Consider the following 7,972-nt stretch of genomic DNA (forward strand, 5'->3'; position numbering starts at 1 on the left):
GAGAGTAGGCATGATTATACATCTTGACCTAGCGAAAGCTTATGACAAGCTAAGCTGGTATTACATCAGGGCAGTGCTGAAATATTATAGTTTTGACCAAAATTGGATCAGATGGGTAATGGCCCTTGCATCCAGAACTAGTTTTTCAATCCCACTTAATGGCTCGCCCTCAAGAACCTTCATGCCTTCTAGGGGTCTAAGACAAGGAGATCCACTCTCCCCCTTCCTCTTTGTGATCATGATGGAAGGGCTAGGCAGAGCGGTAAGAATGGCAAGTGATGAGGGAAGAATCTAGGGTTTGGAACTCACCATAGATGGAGTTGCTTCAACTCACCGACAATTTGTGGATGACACTATGATACAGGGCATTCCCATGGTCAATGAAGCCAAAGATTTTAAACAAATCTTGAATGACTGCGCTATGGACGCTGTTATAGAGGTAAGCCTTGACAAATCAAAAGTTTTATTTTTTAACACTGACATTGATATTCAGAGAAACCTTACTAGAATTCTAGGGTTCCAAAGGGATCAATTACCCTCTATGTACCTTGGAATGCCCCTTACAGACAAACCTCTAAGCAAGGGAGTGTGGGATTCAGACATTAATAAACTTCACGATAGGGTTTGGAAATGGACAAGAAGATCTTTAAGCTTAGCAGGGCACCCTGTGCTCACAAAAGCTATCCTATAGGGCGTACCCATTTTCATGATTTCATCTCTTCCTCCTCCTAAGGAGTTTTGCAACATATCAAGAACATTCAAAGAGATTTTCTTTGGAGCAAAGGGGAAGAGAAAAAGAAATGGGCTTTGGTAGCTTGGGATAATCTATGAAAACATAAGGCCCATGGAGGTTTGGGGCTTCATGACCCGAAAACACTCAACAGAATTTCGGGTGAAAATCTTTGGTGGACATGGCTTAAGGAAGAGGCAACCCCATGGGCCAATCTGTGGAAGCAGAAATATGCAAATAATTGGCAGGAAAGGGATCATATTTGAATGTCTGGGCTGATCAAGGGCTCCCACATTTGGAATCTTTCTTTGGAAAATAGAGGCATTGTCCAACAGTACATCTTCTAGGAGATTCGAGTTGGGAACGTGGCAAGATTCTGGGAGGACAACTGGCAATAAGAACAAAACCTGTTTAGGGAAGAACGAACATATCTCAAGAATGACACTGAAAACAAAGTTTTATGCATGGTTAGTGACTTTTGAGATCAGGTAAGGAATAATGGCAAGTGGAGAATAGGGAAAGATCTAGGTTACAAGGAAGAGATCCCTTTAAAAGCTCAGGCAGACTCTCTTACTATGGACTTGGAACATAGGAAGATTTTGGTATCATCCTCATCTGACCAACTAAGATGGGGAAGAAACACAAAAGGAAACTTTAACCTGAAAGAAGCCAAACGAATAGCCCTAGGGTTTGATTATGAAAATCATGATAAGGTATGGAAGGACCTTTGCAAGCACTTGCATTGGATGAAAATAAAGTTGTTTATGTGGATAGTTCAACAAAAGAAAATTCTAACTTGGGAAAATCTTCTGAGGAAAGGTTTTGTTGGCCCATCCAAATGTTATCTATGTGGTTCACAAAAAGAGATGATGGAACACATACTCAACCTCTACCCATTCACCTCCACCTTGTTGGATTGGGTGGCCTTAGTCTTCAGGCAAACTGATAGGGATGGCCTCAACATTACCAACAATTTGAATAATTGGAGAAAAGACTTCTCAGGCAATGAGATCATCAACAAAGCTTGGACTCTGGTTCCAGGCTTCTTGATATGGGATTTCTGGAAAGAATGCAATGGTAGGATTTTCAAGGACAAAAGTGGCTCAACCCACAACACTATTGCATAAATATTAAGACAGCTCAAAGACATTATTGGTGCCATGTTAGGGAAACCTCCTGAGAATCGGACTCTACCCTAAGACGCTCGTATACTACTGTAGTTGGGTCTCCATTCACTAATTCCCCGTAGCATACACAAGGATGTGAGCGAGATAAATGTTGGTAAAGACTCTTGGCAACCTCCTCATGGTTTCTTGGAAATTAACATAGATCGATCCTCTAAAGGTAGCCCAGGCATGGCTAGTTTTGGCAGTGTCTTCAAAGATGAGCAGGGGTGCATAAAGGACATCTTTCATAGTCATTTGGGGACTACCAGAAATAACATGGTAGAGCTCATGGCCTTAGAGGAATGCCTGGAAATACTAATCGAGTTAAATTTCCATAATGCAATCATTGAAGCAGACTCTGAATTGGTTATTAATGTGGCCAAGAAGCTCTATAATGGAAAATTACTTGGAAAAGTTTCAAAACATTAGCGGCTTCTGCAAGTCTTTCAGCATATTCATTCCCACCTACAAACCCTAAGAATGGTCAGGTTTGTTCATGTGCGAAGAAAAGCCAATACACTAGATGATCGTCTGGTGAATGAAGGAGTGTTTTGCAAGGAAAGTTACAGCGTGTATGCTTGGGATTTGACACCCTTGTAGAAATTTCATGAGGATTATCAAAGACAGGTGACCAAAGACATGGAAAAATTCCAAACTATTGGGAATGAACATGAAGGAAGACTAGTGGAAGAAGGAAAATGTGGAAGCATAACTCATTCTTAACCGTTGATCCACCAAAAAAAAAAAGAAAAATGCTTAAAACAAAGCTTTCTATAGGGGAGAGGCACTTGGTAAATAGCGGGCAACTTAGAAGGTCTCCGACCACATATCTTGACATACTTCGTCATCGAATGGCCATCTGGTGGAAAAGTAATCGAAGGTTAACTACTCAAGAGAACTCGAATTTTTTTAGATTAGCGGTTTATAATCTTCATTGGGTCCGAAAAGAAGGTAAAGATCGTACAGGTTTCTGTTCTGATATCTCAGAGGACCACCAAATCAAAAAGGGCTTAATTGTGTGGTTTTTGGGTTCTAAAAGTGATCAGAGCTTAAGTTTCAAACCAGACCCAAACATTTATAAACCAATGGCTCACAATCCTTATCGGGTCTGTGAACAAGGTAAAAGGGGTGCATTTTTCCAAGACGATAGTGTTCGTGACCGTCAGATCTCACAGGATCTAGATCGAAAGGACATCGGGTTTCAATATAGGAGGAGGCTAGGTCCAAAAATAGACCCAAAGTTTTACACTTGGACTATTTATTTACCTTGTCAGATCTGTAAAGCTGGTAAAGACCAAGCTCAACTTCGAAGCGTTTTCTCTCAAATCACTGGGGGTCTCACCAAATGGCCATCGAGTTGGATCATGGATGGTGACATAAATTGTAAGCCTCAGGTTGAGGGTTTTGAGTTTATTTCAGGTTGTGTACTTGGTTACTCTTCATAGGGTTTGCCCTTGATGGTCCTTACTTTTGTGAATCCATGTATCATATGTAATCATTCTTGCGGTTAATAGAAGGCTCCACTCTTATTTGACCAAAAAAAAAAATAGTGAAGTGAGTGTTCTATTAAGGCACTCCATGCTAAAAGTTCATTTCTTCAAATCCCCACACGTGTTTACATCCCCCCAAAAGCATTAATATTAATAATATAAATAATATTTAAATTATCATATAAATAACATTAATATAAGTATTATTTATGTAACATTATTATTAAATGTATTAATTCATTTTACTATAATATGATAATTTCATTATATTGTAATAATGTTATTAATAAATAATACTAATATTAATATTAACATTAATATTCAATTATAAGAATAATAACACTATAATAATAGTAATACTAATAATTATAATTTAAATGATATTTAAAACATAATATTGCCATTGATAACAATATTATTGCATCGAGACATGCTCAACAACCATGTATAACGAAGATGTTGTTACATAACATTACATTTAAAAATAACAAACCCTCTATGACGAATAAGTTGTTACATAACATTCCATTAAAAAATAACAAAATAATACTTAAGTTAACAAATTAAAATAATAATAATAATAATAAAATATCTAAATAAAATACTTCAATTTCTATTTTAAGTTTGCATAAACTTTGTATAAAGTAACTAAAAGTTAAAAAAAAAAAAAAAAAAAACTCTTTACTATTATGGAAATAGCTAATACCATCACTACTAAATGAGGAGTTTTCCATGAGATGTAAAAATAATAGTATTGATATTATATTACTTTATATAAGGACACATTAATTAATTGTAAATAAAGTAAGTGCTAAGCAAAGTCTTTCGGTAGAAATCACATAAGAGAATTTTTTGGCCTAAGCGTTATCATCGCAACCAGGTGAAGAGGCAAACCATGGAGAAGGCTTAAATAGAGAGTAATGTAGAGATATACAAGTGTCGTTCATCATCAAGACCAGATGAAGAGGCATATCATGACAAAGGCTTAAATAGAGAGGAATGCAAAGACATAATTTCAAGTAACAACTATATTTGAGCAATAATATTTAAATTATGATATCAGTTTATTAAAAACAAATATAGAGTTGAGATATGACATGTGAAAAGAAGTGTTGTAGAGCAACTTAGTCCCTGCCACTCAAATGAGAAATTGTGTTGTACCAAAGACTACATAAAACATTATAATGCATTGGTCAATGCTAAATTAATAGTGCAAATACTATAGACTTTTGAAAGGAGCTAATAAATTGAGATACGAAGTGGATAAATTTAATCATTGTTAAGGAACAAGGACTTCCATAAATTTTGATCGGTAGTAATCACTCATCATTTTACACATTTATAGTTTTACTCCTACATAAGTGCTTAAGAATGTATAAACAATGGTTGGAAGTGTCTGTTCATAAGTATATTTATTTACCTATTGCTCAAATTATGGTGTGAAGTACTTGATGGTAAATATGTTATTTACTGGAATATGAGCTACTTTCAAGGATTTTAATTTTTATTAAAAAATACAACATAAATATCTAAAAACCATGTATAAATAATGGAACCATATCCATAAATGATGGCATAAAACATGTGATGCATTTATCCACATGGAAATAATCAAATATTGAAAAAATTATTTTTTAATAATTTTGAAAAATAAATATTTATTTTTCAAAGTTGAACATTATAAGTTGCAGTGGCCAATGCTAAATTACTAATGGTCAATGCGAAAATCTATTGGTAGATTCATGTCTTGCTAATGACTAATAGTATTATTGATATTACATAATGTGTAATTCATTTTAAAGTTAACTAATATGTATGAACAAAATATGTTAATAACAAATATATATATATATATATATATATATATATATAGATATATATATATATATATATATATATATATATATATATATTTACATATATATATTAGCCATAAATACAATATTCCAATGTCTACATAAAATATCATAATTTCATATTAAGTTTATATAAAGAATTTACTATTAATCATGATTAAATATTTCAATTTCCATATGAAATAACCTAATTCTATAAATAAAAAAATTGAATTTATATATATATATATATATATACAGAGAGAGAGAGAGAGGGAGAGAGAGATGTTGGAAACAATCTAATAGTTCGGGGGGAGCAAGGAGGGGGGAGGGGACTGAATCAATATTAAGACTAATTTTACTTTTCTGCGAATCTACATTTAACATTCAAACTTGGGAATCATTCATGTGAGAAATAAACAACATATCATGTGCAAGAACATAAACCAATGCATGATTAGAAGCACCATGAGCAACATACACAATGGACACATAGGTATAACGTGGAAACCCTTCCGAGAGAAAAATCACAAAAGCCTATTTCTTATTTGATGTAAATAAGATAACCTACTCTATTAAATTATATTTTGTTTGTGATCCACCACTTATTGGAAGCACCAACTCCCTTAGATTATTTTCTAGCGTGCACTAGCGGGAAGCACCAAGTCCCTTCTTTTGTAGACACCTTATTAGCTTACCAGAAGCACCAACTTCATGGATTTGTTCCTAGTACTAGCTTGTAGCCCCTCGGATTTATGCAAGCACCAAATTGAAGGAGGTGACAACCTGCAATCTTTCTTCAGATAACCATTAGTTGGAAGCACCAATGTAACACCCTCCTCTCACATTTACCCATGTTAATAGGTCTGTTGGGGTAAATATGTGATGAGAGGCCACTATGATCTGATTCAAATCTCCATGTATAATTAAGGAATTGGAACTGAAAAAACAAAATGAATTAGACCTTCTACACATGTCACATAACCTCTAGGAGCCAACCAATCTTTCGAGGTGATCAATCCCTCAAACAACTTAGCATTTTACTAACATAGGGCCTCAAGCACTCCCATGACATGGACATGCATGCAATTGGGGCCCTCAAGATTCTATCATAGCAATGGCATGCAAGCGACTAGGGAATTTTTCATCTAGTTCAAAGCTAGCAGCCCCATATTCTGTGCTACTTTTTCAGTGCCAAGACTCAGGGCACTGTCCAAAACTCCATGAAACCATCAAGAATGAAAAGTAAGATTGAAACAATGATATAAATGAAAATACTTGAACAAGGACTTAACTAAACCCCTACTAACCATGATGGGAATTTCGTCAAGCATGTCCCAAATATGCATTCTTCATGTCATAGCAATAGATATGAGCATAGGGGTCTCATACTTATATGAGAATCCCTACGAATCATTGATGCCTTATCACATTAGCTACAATATCACATATTAGGTCATATAATCATTTTTCATTCATTTAGAAGTGAAATCATGATGAGAGTCATACATCATCACTCTAATAAAACATGCTCATAACCAACATAAATAACAAGGATATTGATCAGGTGCTAAAACAATTTCTCAAAATTAAAAGTTGTCAGATCAGTGTGGAACCTGAACAACTATGTACTGCTCATCTTTCTGAATCCAAAGCAACTCATTTCTCATGAAACAGACTCTGTATGCTCCTAGAAACATGTTTTGTTCATTGTCCAAAACAGGTGAATTTAATAGCCTAGTCAGCAGTTCGTACTGCTGATGTGGAAAAGTTGACTGTGCTTTTTTTGACCAATCAGTGTTCTCCATGTGTCACATGTTACAGATGTCTAGGTGGCATGTTTTTATTGGTTGGATGGTGGCCACCCACATGCTACCACGTGGCCCAACCAGAGGTTGCCACATGGCAACACAAGAGGTCACCAAAAGCTTGTTAAGGGCCGAGTGGACTGGGCAGGGGTTGAACACCAAACCTCCATAGAGCAAACATTATGAAATACCATTGTGCCAAGTTATTTCTTATTAGAATATGGCTGAAAATTTATATTTGAATGCATGTTGGCAAATGGTTGGGGGAAGGGGCCAGGGCATATCCCCTACCACCCATATATGTTGACCATACGACCCGATGGGTAGACCTTGGGCAGAGGTTAACCTCCCCACCAAACCATTGGTGGTAATTGATGTGTTAACCTCGATGGAGTTATGTGACCACCGTGGACAGTTATCTACGTGAGAAGTTTAGAGGGTGGAGTTAAAGGCTGATCCCGTGGGTATATGACATTTGATGTGATTGTGGCAGGGAGAGAAGTGGGGGCACAACCAGTGGTGGGAGGAGGGGGGGTGGGGAGACCATTGGCCTTAGAAACCATGCACGTGGTCCCCCACATGACCTAGCTTTCTTCAAGTTTAGGCCTTAGAGGCCATTTAAGCACTCCAAAAAATTCACCCAGAATTTGGCAGAATCAGTGCCCAGTTAGCCGAAATGGGGGAAAATTTGTAGGATGGTGCCGAATTTTAGGGACATTGAGGTGGGCTTAGCAAGAAAACTTGGGGTAAATCATAACTAATGCAATTTTTTTCCAATTTGGGGTTAGGAAGAGATTAGACCAGAATTTTTGGGTCTTCTGAAGCCATTGGAACATGTATAAGAGCCATTGAATCACTGTAAATGTATGTAATCACTATTTTGAGTATAAAGATATAGGGCCAAGCCATTGGAAGTTGGACCAAGGAGATGTATCCCAGGATG

This window comes from Pinus tabuliformis, chromosome 9, assembly GCF_031772625.1.
Source record: "Pinus tabuliformis cultivar Carrire ecotype Pingquan chromosome 9, CPIR1, whole genome shotgun sequence".
Classification (NCBI taxonomy): Eukaryota; Viridiplantae; Streptophyta; class Pinopsida; order Pinales; family Pinaceae; genus Pinus; species Pinus tabuliformis.